Genomic DNA, 18,965 nt, shown 5'->3' with positions numbered 1-18,965 from the left:
GGCATCTTCCACTCCCACCTTTTCCCGGTAAGCAAACTGTAGGGGGTCAAGGGCATGGCAGGTCTGTGGCCTGAGGTGATGAAGCACCAGTCGTTCCATGGTCTTCATCACGTGCGACGTCAGGGCCACAGGTCTGAAGTCGTTCATCTCTCCAGGATGGGGTTTCTTTGGGACTGGGATGATGCACGATGTCTTCCACTGCTGGGGAACCTTCCCCAGTCCCAGGCTCAGGTTGAAGATGTGCTGAAGGGGGTGGCCCAGTTCCCGCGCGCAGGCCTTCAGCAGTCGAGGTGACACTCCATCTGGACCTGCAGCTTTGTTAGGACGCAGCCTCCTCAGCTCTCCATAAACCTGAGCTGCCGTGATCGTGGGTGGTGTGGTGGGGGGTTGGGAGTTGTCCTCATCTGTGTTAGTGGAGGCTTGTGTGAGTTGGGGGGTGAGGTGAGGGGTGAGGGCATCAGCATTCAGATGTGTGCATGGGATGGGGTGATCAAACCTGTTAAAGAACTGGTTTAACTGGTTTGCCCTACCCACATCGCTCTCCATGGGGGGTTTTCTCTTGGAGCTGCAGCCAGTGATTGTCTTCATGCCCTCCCACACCTCCCTCATGTTGTTTTCCTGCATCTTTTGTTCTATCTTCCTCCTGTACTGCTCCTTCGCCTCTCTGAGCTGGACTCTGAGTTCCTTCTGTATCCGCTTGAGCTCCTGGGTGTCACCATCCTTGAAGGCCATCTTTTTCTGGTTCAGAAGACCCTTGATGTTGCTTGTAATCCAGGGCTTGTTGTTAGCAAAGCAGCGTACAGTTCTTACAGGAACAACAACGTCCATACAGAAGTTGATATACTCAGTTGTGCAGTCAACCACCGCCTCAATGTTCTCATTGTGGGATCCATGCAAAGCATCCCAGTCTGTGGTCTCAAAGCAGTCCTGTAGGGCCAGTTCAGCCTCAGGAGACCACTTCCTGAATGAGCGTGTGACTGTAGGCAGCCTCCTCACTCTTTGGATGTAGTGGGGTTTTAACAGGACCAGATTGTGATCAGCTTTCCCCAGTGCAGGCAGAGGGGTGGCTGTGTATGCATCCTTCACGTTTGCATACATCAGATCTAAAGTCCTATTCCCCCTGGTGTTACAGTCCACGTACTGGTGGAAAGCAGTCAGTGTTTTGTCCAGAGTTACATGATTAAAGTCCCCAGAGATTAACACAAGAGCCTCTGGATGCTGTGTTTGTAGTTTAGCCACAGCGCTGTGGATGACGTCACACGCAGCCTCCGCGTCCGCGCGTGGAGGAATGTAAACAATGACAACAATGGCGTGGCTGAACTCTCTGGGCAGGTAATATGGTCTTAAACTTACCGCCAGGAGTTCAACGTCCCTGCAGCAGGTGGAGATTTTAATCCTCACATGTCCAGAATTGCACCAGCGTTTGTTTACATACAGCGCGAGTCCCCCTCCTTTGCGCTTTCCACAGGCTCTTGTGTCTCTGTCCGCTCTGACTGTGCTGAACTCCGGTAGCTCCACGTTAGCGTCTGGGATGCTGTCCGTTAGCCACGTTTCAGTTAGGCACAGTAAACTGCACTCCCTGTAGAGCTTGATGTTCTTTGTCAGCGCAGCCAGTTCGTCGATCTTGTTTGGTAGTGAGTTCACGTTCCCCATGATCATAGAAGGTACCGGAGGCTTGAATCTCCACTTCTTAGCTAGCCGCCTAGCTTTTAGCCTAGCGCCGGCTCTGCAGCCTCGGTACGGCTTCCTCACGTCCACAGGTAAACACGGAGCCACACCGATGCGGGACTTTGCTCTCAGAATGTGCAAAAAGTTGCTCGAATACACGAGTCTCGGCGTAGAATAATCTGTATCCATGGGATATACTAATAATAGTTTCAGTAGAAACCAAGAAAAATACCTTCAAGGTAGAATAAGGAAAATTAAAAGTGAAACACTCGGAGCTGCTAGAAAGGCTGCCACTCGCGTCGGCGCCGGAAGTTCTTACCCCAACAAATAGCACTTACTGCATTTTAAATTCAAGTCTGTGCTTGTGTAAGGGTGATGCTGGTGATACATATTTGAATTCAACATTGGATTTTAGGATAGTTCATTTAGACCGTTTGACTGCAGATCCCATCACAACCAAGACAACCCCAAAGAGAAGCACTTATGAAGTCCAGAATCATGAGTGGTTCCATCTGAAGTGATCCGAGTTGGAAGCTCACAGCCATTTTCTTTGCTATTTATTCAGTTGATATTGTCAAACAAAACTGCCCCAACATCCTACTGAAATGGATGACATCAAAAATAACTCTACCCATGACTTATCTTTGGGTCCAGGTGATCTTTTTGTAGCATCTTCTGTGGTGTGTCCAGCTACAGTGGATTTGCTTCCACAACCACGCCAATCTTATATTGGAGTGTAGCCACTCCCAACATGCTCCACCTTCTTTTTCATGAAGTTTCAATGGCCTTGATAAAGGTTGGTAAAAGAAAGGACCACACCTCCACTAAGAGACAACCATCATCTTCAATTCATGCAGGTCTCTTAGTACTTGATGAGACCCCAATTGCTCATTTGACTGCCTTTCATTCACATATGGTACAGTTTAATTGCAAATGTATCACTCTCTTGAAACAACGCAAACACAGTTGTTCTTTTAAAACTAAACATTTCGAAGTAGACCATATGATTGTATGCCTTTTGAATGTAGCCACCGTAGAGAAATAGATCAAATATGGACTTGTTAAAATCAGCAACACGACCCCAACAAATAGCACTTACTGCATTTTAAATTCACGTCAGTGCTCGTGTAAGGGTCATGTTGGTGATAAATATTTGAGCTCCAGATCGGATTTTGGGATAGTTCATTCAGGCCTTGCCACTGCAGAACAAATCACAACCAAGACAACCCCAAAGAGAAGCACTTATGAAGTCCAGAATCATGAGTGGCTCCATCTGAGGTGATCCGAGTTGGAAGCTCACAGCCATTTTCTCTGCTGTTCATTCAGTTGATATTGTCAAACAAAACTGCCCCAACAAGTAGCACTTACTGAAAAAAACACCAAGTCAATGCTAAAGTTAGGGTAATTGTACAGACTTACAAGAAAGTCTCTCTTTCTTGTTCTATCAATATGTTATCCAAGAAGATTGCCCTCTGAAATTACACAAATATGACCTCAAAAAATCACCAACACTACCCCAACAAATAGCACTTACTGCATTTTAAATTCAAGTCTGTGCTTGTGTAAGGGTGATGCTGGTGATACATATTTGAATTCCACATTGGATTTTAGGATAGTTCATTTAGACCGTTTGACTGCAGATCCCATCACAACCAAGACAACCCCAAAGAGAAGCACTTATGAAGTCCAGAATCATGAGTGGTTCCATCTGAAGTGATCCGAGTTGGAAGCTCACAGCCATTTTCTTTGCTATTTATTCAGCTGATATTGTCAAACAAAACTGCCCCAACAAGTAGCACTTACTGAAAAAAACACCAAGTCAATGCTAAAGTTAGGGTAATTGTACAGACTTACAAGAAAGTCTCTCTTTCTTGTTCTATCAATATGTTATCCAAGAAGATTGCCCTCTGAAATTACACAAATATGACCTCAAAAAATCACCAACACTACCCCAACAAATAGCACTTACTGCATTTTAAATTCACGTCAGTGCTCGTGTAAGGGTCATGTTGGTGATAAATATTTGAGCTCCAGATTGGATTTTGGGATAGTTCATTCAGGCCTTGCCACTGCAGAACAAATCACAACCAAGACAACCCCAAAGAGAAGCACTTATGAAGTCCAGAATCATGAGTGGCTCCATCTGAGGTGATCCGAGTTGGAAGCTCACAGCCATTTTCTCTGCTGTTCATTCAGTTGATATTGTCAAACAAAACTGCCCCAACAAGTAGCACTTACTGAAAAAAACACCAAGTCAATGCTAAAGTTAGGGTAATTGTACAGACTTACAAGAAAGCCTCTCTTTCTTGTTCTATCAATATGTTATCCAAGAAGATTGCCCTCTGAAATTACACAAATATGACCTCAAAAAATCACCAACACTACCCCAACAAATAGCACTAACTGCATTTTAAATTCAAGTCTGTGCTTGTGTAAGGGTGATGCTGGTGATACATATTTGAATTCCACATTGGATTTTGGGATAGTTCATTCAGGCCTTGCCACTGCAGAACAAATCACAACCAAGACAACCCCAAAGAGAAGCACTTATGAAGTCCAGAATCATGAGTGGCTCCATCTGAGGTGATCCGAGTTGGAAGCTCACAGCCATTTTCTCTGCTGTTCATTCAGTTGATATTGTCAAACAAAACTGCCCCAACAAGTAGCACTTACTGAAAAAAACACCAAGTCAATGCTAAAGTTAGGGTAATTGTACAGACTTACAAGAAAGCCTCTCTTTCTTGTTCTATCAATATGTTATCCAAGAAGATTGCCCTCTGAAATTACACAAATATGACCTCAAAAAATCACCAACACTACCCCAACAAATAGCACTTACTGCATTTTAAATTCAAGTCTGTGCTTGTGTAAGGGTGATGCTGGTGATACATATTTGAATTCCACATTGGATTTTAGGATAGTTCATTTAGACCGTTTGACTGCAGATCCCATCACAACCAAGACAACCCCAAAGAGAAGCACTTATGAAGTCCAGAATCATGAGTGGCTCCATCTGAAGTGATCCGAGTTGGAAGCTCACAGCCATTTTCTTTGCCATTCATTCAGTTGATATTGTCAAACAAAACTGCCCCCAACATTATACTGAAACAAGGCAGCACTGAAATGGGTGACATCAAAAATAACTCTACCCATGACTTATCTTTGGGTCCAGGTGATCTTTTTGTAGCATCTTCTGTGGTGTGTCCAGCTACAGTGGATTTGCTTCCACAACCACGCCAATCTTATATTGGAGTGTAGCCCCTCCCAACATGCTCCACCTTCTTTTTCATGAAGTTTCTTTGGCCTTGATAAAGGTTGGTAAAAGAAAGGACCACACCTCCACTAAGAGACAACCATCATCTTCAATTCATGCAGGTCTCTTAGTACTTGATGAGACCCCAATTGCTCATTTGACTGCCTTTCATTCACATATGGTACAGTTTAATTGCAAATGTATCACTCTCTTGAAACAACACAAACACAGTTGTTCTTTTAAAACTAAACATTTCGAAGCAGACCATATGATTGTATGCCTTTTGAATGTAGCCACCGTAGAGAAATAGATCAAATATGGACTTGTTAAAATCAGCAACACGACCCCAACAAATAGCACTTACTGCATTTTAAATTCACGTCAGTGCTCGTGTAAGGGTCATGTTGGTGATAAATATTTGAGCTCCAGATTGGATTTTGGGATAGTTCATTCAGGCCTTGCCACTGCAGAACAAATCACAACCAAGACAACCCCAAAGAGAAGCACTTATGAAGTCCAGAATCATGAGTGGCTCCATCTGAGGTGATCCGAGTTGGAAGCTCACAGCCATTTTCTCTGCTGTTCATTCAGTTGATATTGTCAAACAAAACTGCCCCAACAAGTAGCACTTACTGAAAAAAACACCAAGTCAATGCTAAAGTTAGGGTAATTGTACAGACTTACAAGAAAGCCTCTCTTTCTTGTTCTATCAATATGTTATCCAAGAAGATTGCCCTCTGAAATTACACAAATATGACCTCAAAAAATCACCAACACTACCCCAACAAATAGCACTAACTGCATTTTAAATTCAAGTCTGTGCTTGTGTAAGGGTGATGCTGGTGATACATATTTGAATTCCACATTGGATTTTAGGATAGTTCATTTAGACCTTTTGACTGCAGAACAAATCACAACCAAGACAACCACAAAGAGAAGCACTTATGAAGTCCAGAATCATGAGTGGTTCCATCTGAAGTGATCCGAGTTGGAAGCTCACAGCCATTTTCTTTGCTATTTATTCAGTTGATATTGTCAAACAAAACTGCCCCAACATCCTACTGAAATGGATGACATCAAAAATAACTCTACCCATGACTTATCTTTGGGTCCAGGTGATCTTTTTGTAGCATCTTCTGTGGTGTGTCCAGCTACAGTGGATTTGCTTCCACAACCACGCCAATCTTATATTGGAGTGTAGCCACTCCCAACATGCTCCACCTTCTTTTTCATGAAGTTTCAATGGCCTTGATAAAGGTTGGTAAAAGAAAGGACCACACCTCCACTAAGAGACAACCATCATCTTCAATTCATGCAGGTCTCTTAGTACTTGATGAGACCCCAATTGCTCATTTGACTGCCTTTCATTCACATATGGTACAGTTTAATTGCAAATGTATCACTCTCTTGAAACAACGCAAACACAGTTGTTCTTTTAAAACTAAACATTTCGAAGTAGACCATATGATTGTATGCCTTTTGAATGTAGCCACCGTAGAGAAATAGATCAAATATGGACTTGTTAAAATCAGCAACACGACCCCAACAAATAGCACTTACTGCATTTTAAATTCACGTCAGTGCTCGTGTAAGGGTCATGTTGGTGATAAATATTTGAGCTCCAGATCGGATTTTGGGATAGTTCATTCAGGCCTTGCCACTGCAGAACAAATCACAACCAAGACAACCCCAAAGAGAAGCACTTATGAAGTCCAGAATCATGAGTGGCTCCATCTGAGGTGATCCGAGTTGGAAGCTCACAGCCATTTTCTCTGCTGTTCATTCAGTTGATATTGTCAAACAAAACTGCCCCAACAAGTAGCACTTACTGAAAAAAACACCAAGTCAATGCTAAAGTTAGGGTAATTGTACAGACTTACAAGAAAGTCTCTCTTTCTTGTTCTATCAATATGTTATCCAAGAAGATTGCCCTCTGAAATTACACAAATATGACCTCAAAAAATCACCAACACTACCCCAACAAATAGCACTTACTGCATTTTAAATTCAAGTCTGTGCTTGTGTAAGGGTGATGCTGGTGATACATATTTGAATTCCACATTGGATTTTAGGATAGTTCATTTAGACCGTTTGACTGCAGATCCCATCACAACCAAGACAACCCCAAAGAGAAGCACTTATGAAGTCCAGAATCATGAGTGGTTCCATCTGAAGTGATCCGAGTTGGAAGCTCACAGCCATTTTCTTTGCTATTTATTCAGCTGATATTGTCAAACAAAACTGCCCCAACAAGTAGCACTTACTGAAAAAAACACCAAGTCAATGCTAAAGTTAGGGTAATTGTACAGACTTACAAGAAAGTCTCTCTTTCTTGTTCTATCAATATGTTATCCAAGAAGATTGCCCTCTGAAATTACACAAATATGACCTCAAAAAATCACCAACACTACCCCAACAAATAGCACTTACTGCATTTTAAATTCACGTCAGTGCTCGTGTAAGGGTCATGTTGGTGATAAATATTTGAGCTCCAGATTGGATTTTGGGATAGTTCATTCAGGCCTTGCCACTGCAGAACAAATCACAACCAAGACAACCCCAAAGAGAAGCACTTATGAAGTCCAGAATCATGAGTGGCTCCATCTGAGGTGATCCGAGTTGGAAGCTCACAGCCATTTTCTCTGCTGTTCATTCAGTTGATATTGTCAAACAAAACTGCCCCAACAAGTAGCACTTACTGAAAAAAACACCAAGTCAATGCTAAAGTTAGGGTAATTGTACAGACTTACAAGAAAGCCTCTCTTTCTTGTTCTATCAATATGTTATCCAAGAAGATTGCCCTCTGAAATTACACAAATATGACCTCAAAAAATCACCAACACTACCCCAACAAATAGCACTAACTGCATTTTAAATTCAAGTCTGTGCTTGTGTAAGGGTGATGCTGGTGATACATATTTGAATTCCACATTGGATTTTGGGATAGTTCATTCAGGCCTTGCCACTGCAGAACAAATCACAACCAAGACAACCCCAAAGAGAAGCACTTATGAAGTCCAGAATCATGAGTGGCTCCATCTGAGGTGATCCGAGTTGGAAGCTCACAGCCATTTTCTCTGCTGTTCATTCAGTTGATATTGTCAAACAAAACTGCCCCAACAAGTAGCACTTACTGAAAAAAACACCAAGTCAATGCTAAAGTTAGGGTAATTGTACAGACTTACAAGAAAGCCTCTCTTTCTTGTTCTATCAATATGTTATCCAAGAAGATTGCCCTCTGAAATTACACAAATATGACCTCAAAAAATCACCAACACTACCCCAACAAATAGCACTTACTGCATTTTAAATTCAAGTCTGTGCTTGTGTAAGGGTGATGCTGGTGATACATATTTGAATTCCACATTGGATTTTAGGATAGTTCATTTAGACCGTTTGACTGCAGATCCCATCACAACCAAGACAACCCCAAAGAGAAGCACTTATGAAGTCCAGAATCATGAGTGGCTCCATCTGAAGTGATCCGAGTTGGAAGCTCACAGCCATTTTCTTTGCCATTCATTCAGTTGATATTGTCAAACAAAACTGCCCCCAACATTATACTGAAACAAGGCAGCACTGAAATGGGTGACATCAAAAATAACTCTACCCATGACTTATCTTTGGGTCCAGGTGATCTTTTTGTAGCATCTTCTGTGGTGTGTCCAGCTACAGTGGATTTGCTTCCACAACCACGCCAATCTTATATTGGAGTGTAGCCCCTCCCAACATGCTCCACCTTCTTTTTCATGAAGTTTCTTTGGCCTTGATAAAGGTTGGTAAAAGAAAGGACCACACCTCCACTAAGAGACAACCATCATCTTCAATTCATGCAGGTCTCTTAGTACTTGATGAGACCCCAATTGCTCATTTGACTGCCTTTCATTCACATATGGTACAGTTTAATTGCAAATGTATCACTCTCTTGAAACAACACAAACACAGTTGTTCTTTTAAAACTAAACATTTCGAAGCAGACCATATGATTGTATGCCTTTTGAATGTAGCCACCGTAGAGAAATAGATCAAATATGGACTTGTTAAAATCAGCAACACGACCCCAACAAATAGCACTTACTGCATTTTAAATTCACGTCAGTGCTCGTGTAAGGGTCATGTTGGTGATAAATATTTGAGCTCCAGATTGGATTTTGGGATAGTTCATTCAGGCCTTGCCACTGCAGAACAAATCACAACCAAGACAACCCCAAAGAGAAGCACTTATGAAGTCCAGAATCATGAGTGGCTCCATCTGAGGTGATCCGAGTTGGAAGCTCACAGCCATTTTCTCTGCTGTTCATTCAGTTGATATTGTCAAACAAAACTGCCCCAACAAGTAGCACTTACTGAAAAAAACACCAAGTCAATGCTAAAGTTAGGGTAATTGTACAGACTTACAAGAAAGCCTCTCTTTCTTGTTCTATCAATATGTTATCCAAGAAGATTGCCCTCTGAAATTACACAAATATGACCTCAAAAAATCACCAACACTACCCCAACAAATAGCACTAACTGCATTTTAAATTCAAGTCTGTGCTTGTGTAAGGGTGATGCTGGTGATACATATTTGAATTCCACATTGGATTTTAGGATAGTTCATTTAGACCTTTTGACTGCAGAACAAATCACAACCAAGACAACCACAAAGAGAAGCACTTATGAAGTCCAGAATCATGAGTGGTTCCATCTGAAGTGATCCGAGTTGGAAGCTCACAGCCATTTTCTTTGCTATTTATTCAGTTGATATTGTCAAACAAAACTGCCCCAACATCCTACTGAAATGGATGACATCAAAAATAACTCTACCCATGACTTATCTTTGGGTCCAGGTGATCTTTTTGTAGCATCTTCTGTGGTGTGTCCAGCTACAGTGGATTTGCTTCCACAACCACGCCAATCTTATATTGGAGTGTAGCCACTCCCAACATGCTCCACCTTCTTTTTCATGAAGTTTCAATGGCCTTGATAAAGGTTGGTAAAAGAAAGGACCACACCTCCACTAAGAGACAACCATCATCTTCAATTCATGCAGGTCTCTTAGTACTTGATGAGACCCCAATTGCTCATTTGACTGCCTTTCATTCACATATGGTACAGTTTAATTGCAAATGTATCACTCTCTTGAAACAACGCAAACACAGTTGTTCTTTTAAAACTAAACATTTCGAAGTAGACCATATGATTGTATGCCTTTTGAATGTAGCCACCGTAGAGAAATAGATCAAATATGGACTTGTTAAAATCAGCAACACGACCCCAACAAATAGCACTTACTGCATTTTAAATTCACGTCAGTGCTCGTGTAAGGGTCATGTTGGTGATAAATATTTGAGCTCCAGATTGGATTTTGGGATAGTTCATTCAGGCCTTGCCACTGCAGAACAAATCACAACCAAGACAACCCCAAAGAGAAGCACTTATGAAGTCCAGAATCATGAGTGGCTCCATCTGAGGTGATCCGAGTTGGAAGCTCACAGCCATTTTCTCTGCTGTTCATTCAGTTGATATTGTCAAACAAAACTGCCCCAACAAGTAGCACTTACTGAAAAAAACACCAAGTCAATGCTAAAGTTAGGGTAATTGTACAGACTTACAAGAAAGCCTCTCTTTCTTGTTCTATCAATATGTTATCCAAGAAGATTGCCCTCTGAAATTACACAAATATGACCTCAAAAAATCACCAACACTACCCCAACAAATAGCACTTACTGCATTTTAAATTCAAGTCTGTGCTTGTGTAAGGGTGATGCTGGTGATACATATTTGAATTCCACATTGAATTTTAGGATAGTTCATTTAGACCGTTTGACTGCAGATCCCATCACAACCAAGACAACCCCAAAGAGAAGCACTTATGAAGTCCAGAATCATGAGTGGCTCCATCTGAAGTGATCCGAGTTGGAAGCTCACAGCCATTTTCTTTGCCATTCATTCAGTTGATATTGTCAAACAAAACTGCCCCCAACATTATACTGAAACAAGGCAGCACTGAAATGGGTGACATCAAAAATAACTCTACCCATGACTTATCTTTGGGTCCAGGTGATCTTTTTGTAGCATCTTCTGTGGTGTGTCCAGCTACAGTGGATTTGCTTCCACAACCACGCCAATCTTATATTGGAGTGTAGCCCCTCCCAACATGCTCCACCTTCTTTTTCATGAAGTTTCTTTGGCCTTGATAAAGGTTGGTAAAAGAAAGGACCACACCTCCACTAAGAGACAACCATCATCTTCAATTCATGCAGGTCTCTTAGTACTTGATGAGACCCCAATTGCTCATTTGACTGCCTTTCATTCACATATGGTACAGTTTAATTGCAAATGTATCACTCTCTTGAAACAACACAAACACAGTTGTTCTTTTAAAACTAAACATTTCGAAGCAGACCATATGATTGTATGCCTTTTGAATGTAGCCACCGTAGAGAAATAGATCAAATATGGACTTGTTAAAATCAGCAACACGACCCCAACAAATAGCACTTACTGCATTTTAAATTCACGTCAGTGCTCGTGTAAGGGTCATGTTGGTGATAAATATTTGAGCTCCAGATTGGATTTTGGGATAGTTCATTCAGGCCTTGCCACTGCAGAACAAATCACAACCAAGACAACCCCAAAGAGAAGCACTTATGAAGTCCAGAATCATGAGTGGCTCCATCTGAGGTGATCCGAGTTGGAAGCTCACAGCCATTTTCTCTGCTGTTCATTCAGTTGATATTGTCAAACAAAACTGCCCCAACAAGTAGCACTTACTGAAAAAAACACCAAGTCAATGCTAAAGTTAGGGTAATTGTACAGACTTACAAGAAAGTCTCTCTTTCTTGTTCTATCAATATGTTATCCAAGAAGATTGCCCTCTGAAATTACACAAATATGACCTCAAAAAATCACCAACACTACCCCAACAAATAGCACTTACTGCATTTTAAATTCAAGTCTGTGCTTGTGTAAGGGTGATGCTGGTGATACATATTTGAATTCCACATTGGATTTTAGGATAGTTCATTTAGACCGTTTGACTGCAGATCCCATCACAACCAAGACAACCCCAAAGAGAAGCACTTATGAAGTCCAGAATCATGAGTGGCTCCATCTGAAGTGATCCGAGTTGGAAGCTCACAGCCATTTTCTTTGCTATTTATTCAGTTGATATTGTCAAACAAAACTGCCCCAACAAGTAGCACTTACTGAAAAAAACACCAAGTCAATGCTAAAGTTAGGGTAATTGTACAGACTTACAAGAAAGTCTCTCTTTCTTGTTCTATCAATATGTTATCCAAGAAGATTGCCCTCTGAAATTACACAAATATGACCTCAAAAAATCACCAACACTACCCCAACAAATAGCACTTACTGCATTTTAAATTCAAGTCTGTGCTTGTGTAAGGGTGATGCTGGTGATACATATTTGAATTCCACATTGGATTTTAGGATAGTTCATTTAGACCTTTTGACTGCAGAACAAATCACAACCAAGACAACCACAAAGAGAAGCACTTATGAAGTCCAGAATCATGAGTGGTTCCATCTGAAGTGATCCGAGTTGGAAGCTCACAGCCATTTTCTTTGCTATTTATTCAGTTGATATTGTCAAACAAAACTGCCCCAACATCCTACTGAAATGGATGACATCAAAAATAACTCTACCCATGACTTATCTTTGGGTCCAGGTGATCTTTTTGTAGCATCTTCTGTGGTGTGTCCAGCTACAGTGGATTTGCTTCCACAACCACGCCAATCTTATATTGGAGTGTAGCCACTCCCAACATGCTCCACCTTCTTTTTCATGAAGTTTCAATGGCCTTGATAAAGGTTGGTAAAAGAAAGGACCACACCTCCACTAAGAGACAACCATCATCTTCAATTCATGCAGGTCTCTTAGTACTTGATGAGACCCCAATTGCTCATTTGACTGCCTTTCATTCACATATGGTACAGTTTAATTGCAAATGTATCACTCTCTTGAAACAACGCAAACACAGTTGTTCTTTTAAAACTAAACATTTCGAAGCAGACCATATGATTGTATGCCTTTTGAATGTAGCCACCGTAGAGAAATAGATCAAATATGGACTTGTTAAAATCAGCAACACGACCCCAACAAATAGCACTTACTGCATTTTAAATTCACGTCAGTGCTCGTGTAAGGGTCATGTTGGTGATAAATATTTGAGCTCCAGATCGGATTTTGGGATAGTTCATTCAGGCCTTGCCACTGCAGAACAAATCACAACCAAGACAACCCCAAAGAGAAGCACTTATGAAGTCCAGAATCATGAGTGGCTCCATCTGAGGTGATCCGAGTTGGAAGCTCACAGCCATTTTCTCTGCTGTTCATTCAGTTGATATTGTCAAACAAAACTGCCCCAACAAGTAGCACTTACTGAAAAAAACACCAAGTCAATGCTAAAGTTAGGGTAATTGTACAGACTTACAAGAAAGCCTCTCTTTCTTGTTCTATCAATATGTTATCCAAGAAGATTGCCCTCTGAAATTACACAAATATGACCTCAAAAAATCACCAACACTACCCCAACAAATAGCACTTACTGCATTTTAAATTCAAGTCTGTGCTTGTGTAAGGGTGATGCTGGTGATACATATTTGAATTCCACATTGGATTTTAGGATAGTTCATTTAGACCGTTTGACTGCAGATCCCATCACAACCAAGACAACCCCAAAGAGAAGCACTTATGAAGTCCAGAATCATGAGTGGCTCCATCTGAAGTGATCCGAGTTGGAAGCTCACAGCCATTTTCTTTGCTATTTATTCAGTTGATATTGTCAAACAAAACTGCCCCAACAAGTAGCACTTACTGAAAAAAACACCAAGTCAATGCTAAAGTTAGGGTAATTGTACAGACTTACAAGAAAGTCTCTCTTTCTTGTTCTATCAACATGTTATCCAAGAAGATTGCCCTCTGAAATTACACAAATATGACCTCAAAAAATCACCAACACTACCCCAACAAATAGCACTTACTGCATTTTAAATTCAAGTCTGTGCTTGTGTAAGGGTGATGCTGGTGATACATATTTGAATTCCACATTGGATTTTAGGATAGTTCATTTAGACCTTTTGACTGCAGAACAAATCACAACCAAGACAACCACAAAGAGAAGCACTTATGAAGTCCAGAATCATGAGTGGTTCCATCTGAAGTGATCCGAGTTGGAAGCTCACAGCCATTTTCTTTGCTATTTATTCAGTTGATATTGTCAAACAAAACTGCCCCAACATCCTACTGAAATGGATGACATCAAAAATAACTCTACCCATGACTTATCTTTGGGTCCAGGTGATCTTTTTGTAGCATCTTCTGTGGTGTGTCCAGCTACAGTGGATTTGCTTCCACAACCACGCCAATCTTATATTGGAGTGTAGCCACTCCCAACATGCTCCACCTTCTTTTTCATGAAGTTTCAATGGCCTTGATAAAGGTTGGTAAAAGAAAGGACCACACCTCCACTAAGAGACAACCATCATCTTCAATTCATGCAGGTCTCTTAGTACTTGATGAGACCCCAATTGCTCATTTGACTGCCTTTCATTCACATATGGTACAGTTTAATTGCAAATGTATCACTCTCTTGAAACAACGCAAACACAGTTGTTCTTTTAAAACTAAACATTTCGAAGCAGACCATATGATTGTATGCCTTTTGAATGTAGCCACCGTAGAGAAATAGATCAAATATGGACTTGTTAAAATCAGCAACACGACCCCAACAAATAGCACATACTGCATTTTAAATTCACGTCAGTGCTCGTGTAAGGGTCATGTTGGTGATAAATATTTGAGCTCCAGGTTGGATTTTGGAATAGTTCATTCAGGACTTGCCACTGCAGAACAAATCACAACCAAGACAACCCCAAAGAGAAGCACTTATGAAGTCCAGAATCATGAGTGGCTCCATCTGAGGTGATCCGAGTTGGAAGCTCACAGCCATTTTCTCTGCTGTTCATTCAGTTGATATTGTCAAACAAAACTGCCCCAACAAGTAGCACTTACTGAAAAAAACACCAAGTCAATGCTAAAGTTAGGGTAATTGTACAGACTTACAAGAAAGTCCCTCTTTCTTGTTCTATCAATATGTTATCCAAGAAGATTGCCCTCTGAAATTACACAAATATGACCTCAAAAAATCACCAACACTACCCCAACAAATAGCACTTACTGCATTTTAAATTCAAGTCTGTGCTTGTGTAAGGGTGATGCTGGTGATACATATTTGAATTCCACATTGGATTTTAGGATAGTTCATTTAGACCGTTTGACTGCAGATCCCATCACAACCAAGACAACCCCAAAGAGAAGCACTTATGAAGTCCAGAATCATGAGTGGCTCCATCTGAAGTGATCCGAGTTGGAAGCTCACAGCCATTTTCTTTGCCATTCATTCAGTTGATATTGTCAAACAAAACTGCCCCCAACATTATACTGAAACAAGGCAGCACTGAAATGGGTGACATCAAAAATAACTCTACCCATGACTTATCTTCGGGTCCAGGTGATCTTTTTGTAGCATCTTCTGTGGTGTGTCCAGCTACAGTGGATTTGCTTCCACAACCACGCCAATCTTATATTGGAGTGTAGCCCCTCCCAACATGCTCCACCTTCTTTTTCATGAAGTTTCAATGGCCCTGATGAAGGTTGGTAAAAGAAAGGACCACACCTCCACTAAGAGACAACCATCATCTTCAATTCATGCAGGTCTCTTAGTACTTGATGAGACCCCAATTGCTCATTTGACTGCCTTTCATTCACATATGGTACAGTTTAATTGCAAATGTATCACTCTCTTGAAACAACGCAAACACAGTTGTTCTTTTAAAACTAAACATTTCGAAGCAGACCATATGATTGTATGCCTTTTGAATGTAGCCACCGTAGAGAAATAGATCAAATATGGACTTGTTAAAATCAGCAACACGACCCCAACAAATAGCACTTACTGCATTTTAAATTCACGTCAGTGCTCGTGTAAGGGTCATGTTGGTGATAAATATTTGAGCTCCAGGTTGGATTTTGGAATAGTTCATTCAGGCCTTGCCACTGCAGAACAAATCACAACCAAGACAACCCCAAAGAGAAGCACTTATGAAGTCCAGAATCATGAGTGGCTCCATCTGAGGTGATCCGAGTTGGAAGCTCACAGCCATTTTCTCTGCTGTTCATTCAGTTGATATTGTCAAACAAAACTGCCCCAACAAGTAGCACTTACTGAAAAAAACACCAAGTCAATGCTAAAGTTAGGGTAATTGTACAGACTTACAAGAAAGTCTCTCTTTCTTGTTCTATCAATATGTTATCCAAGAAGATTGCCCTCTGAAATTACACAAATATGACCTCAAAAAATCACCAACATTACCCCAACAAATAGCACTTACTGCATTTTAAATTCAAGTCTGTGCTTGTGTAAGGGTGATGCTGGTGATACATATTTGAATTCCACATTGGATTTTAGGATAGTTCATTTAGACCGTTTGACTGCAGATCCCATCACAACCAAGACAACCCCAAAGAGAAGCACTTATGAAGTCCAGAATCATGAGTGGCTCCATCTGAAGTGATCCGAGTTGGAAGCTCACAGCCATTTTCTTTGCTATTTATTCAGTTGATATTGTCAAACAAAACTGCCCCAACATCCTACTGAAATGGATGACATCAAAAATAACTCTACCCATGACTTATCTTTGGGTCCAGGTGATCTTTTTGTAGCATCTTCTGTGGTGTGTCCAGCTACAGTGGATTTGCTTCCACAACCACGCCAATCTTATATTGGAGTGTAGCCCCTCCCAACATGCTCCACCTTCTTTTTCATGAAGTTTCTTTGGCCTTGATAAAGGTTGGTAAAAGAAAGGACCACACCTCCACTAAGAGACAACCATAATCTTCAATTCATGCAGGTCTCTTAGTACTTGATGAGACCCCAATTGCTCATTTGACTGCCTTTCATTCACATATGGTACAGTTTAATTGCAAATGTATCACTCTCTTGAAACAACACAAACACAGTTGTTCTTTTAAAACTAAACATTTCGAAGCAGACCATATGATTGTATGCCTTTTGAATGTAGCCACCGTAGAGAAATAGATCAAATATGGACTTGTTAAAATCAGCAACACGACCCCAACAAATAGCACTTACTGCATTTTAAATTCACGTCAGTGCTCGTGTAAGGGTCATGTTGGTGATAAATATTTGAGCTCCAGATTGGATTTTGGGATAGCTCATTCAGGCCTTGCCACTGCAGAACAAATCACAACCAAGACAACCCCAAAGAGAAGCACTTATGAAGTCCAGAATCATGAGTGGCTCCATCTGAGGTGATCCGAGTTGGAAGCTCACAGCCATTTTCTCTGCTGTTCATTCAGTTGATATTGTCAAACAAAACTGCCCCAACAAGTAGCACTTACTGAAAAAAACACCAAGTCAATGCTAAAGTTAGGGTAATTGTACAGACTTACAAGAAAGTCTCTCTTTCTTGTTCTATCAATATGTTATCCAAGAAGATTGCCCTCTGAAATTACACAAATATGACCTCAAAAAATCACCAACACTACCCCAACAAATAGCACTTACTGCATTTTAAATTCAAGTCTGTGCTTGTGTAAGGGTGATGCTGGTGATACATATTTGAATTCCACATTGGATTTTAGGATAGTTCATTTAGACCGTTTGACTGCAGATCCCATCACAACCAAGACAACCCCAAAGAGAAGCACTTATGAAGTCCAGAATCATGAGTGGCTCCATCTGAAGTGATCCGAGTTGGAAGCTCACAGCCATTTTCTTTGCCATTCATTCAGTTGATATTGTCAAACAAAACTGCCCCCAACATTATACTGAAACAAGGCAGCACTGAAATGGGTGACATCAAAAATAACTCTACCCATGACTTATCTTCGGGTCCAGGTGATCTTTTTGTAGCATCTTCTGTGGTGTGTCCAGCTACAGTGGATTTGCTTCCACAACCACGCCAATCTTATATTGGAGTGTAGCCCCTCCCAACATGCTCCACCTTCTTTTTCATGAAGTTTCAATGGCCCTGATGAAGGTTGGTAAAAGAAAGGACCACACCTCCACTAAGAGACAACCATCATCTTCAATTCATGCAGGTCTCTTAGTACTTGATGAGACCCCAATTGCTCATTTGACTGCCTTTCATTCACATATGGTACAGTTTAATTGCAAATGTATCACTCTCTTGAAACAACACAAACACAGTTGTTCTTTTAAAACTAAACATTTCGAAGCAGACCATATGATTGTATGCCTTTTGAATGTAGCCACCGTAGAGAAATAGATCAAATATGGACTTGTTAAAATCAGCAACACGACCCCAACAAATAGCACTTACTGCATTTTAAATTCACGTCAGTGCTCGTGTAAGGGTCATGTTGGTGATAAATATTTGAGCTCCAGGTTGGATTTTGGAATAGTTCATTCAGGCCTTGCCACTGCAGAACAAATCACAACCAAGACAACCCCAAAGAGAAGCACTTATGAAGTCCAGAATCATGAGTGGCTCCATCTGAGGTGATCCGAGTTGGAAGCTCACAGCCATTTTCTCTGCTGTTCATTCAGTTGATATTGTCAAACAAAACTGCCCCAACAAGTAGCACTTACTGAAAAAAACACCAAGTAAATGCTAAAGTTAGGGTAATTGTACAGACTTACAAGAAAGTCTCTCTTTCTTGTTCTATCAATATGTTATCCAAGAAGATTGCCCTCTGAAATTACACAAATATGACCTCAAAAAATCACCAACACTACCCCAACAAATAGCACTTACTGCATTTTAAATTCAAGTCTGTGCTTGTGTAAGGGTGATGCTGGTGATACATATTTGAATTCCACATTGGATTTTAGGATAGTTCATTTAGACCGTTTGACTGCAGATCCCATCACAACCAAGACAACCCCAAAGAGAAGCACTTATGAAGTCCAGAATCATGAGTGGCTCCATCTGAAGTGATCCGAGTTGGAAGCTCACAGCCATTTTCTTTGCTATTTATTCAGTTGATATTGTC

Source organism: Solea solea, chromosome 19 (genome assembly GCF_958295425.1).
Source record: "Solea solea chromosome 19, fSolSol10.1, whole genome shotgun sequence".
Taxonomy (NCBI): Eukaryota; Metazoa; Chordata; class Actinopteri; order Pleuronectiformes; family Soleidae; genus Solea; species Solea solea.
This window is presented reverse-complemented; position numbering follows the sequence as displayed.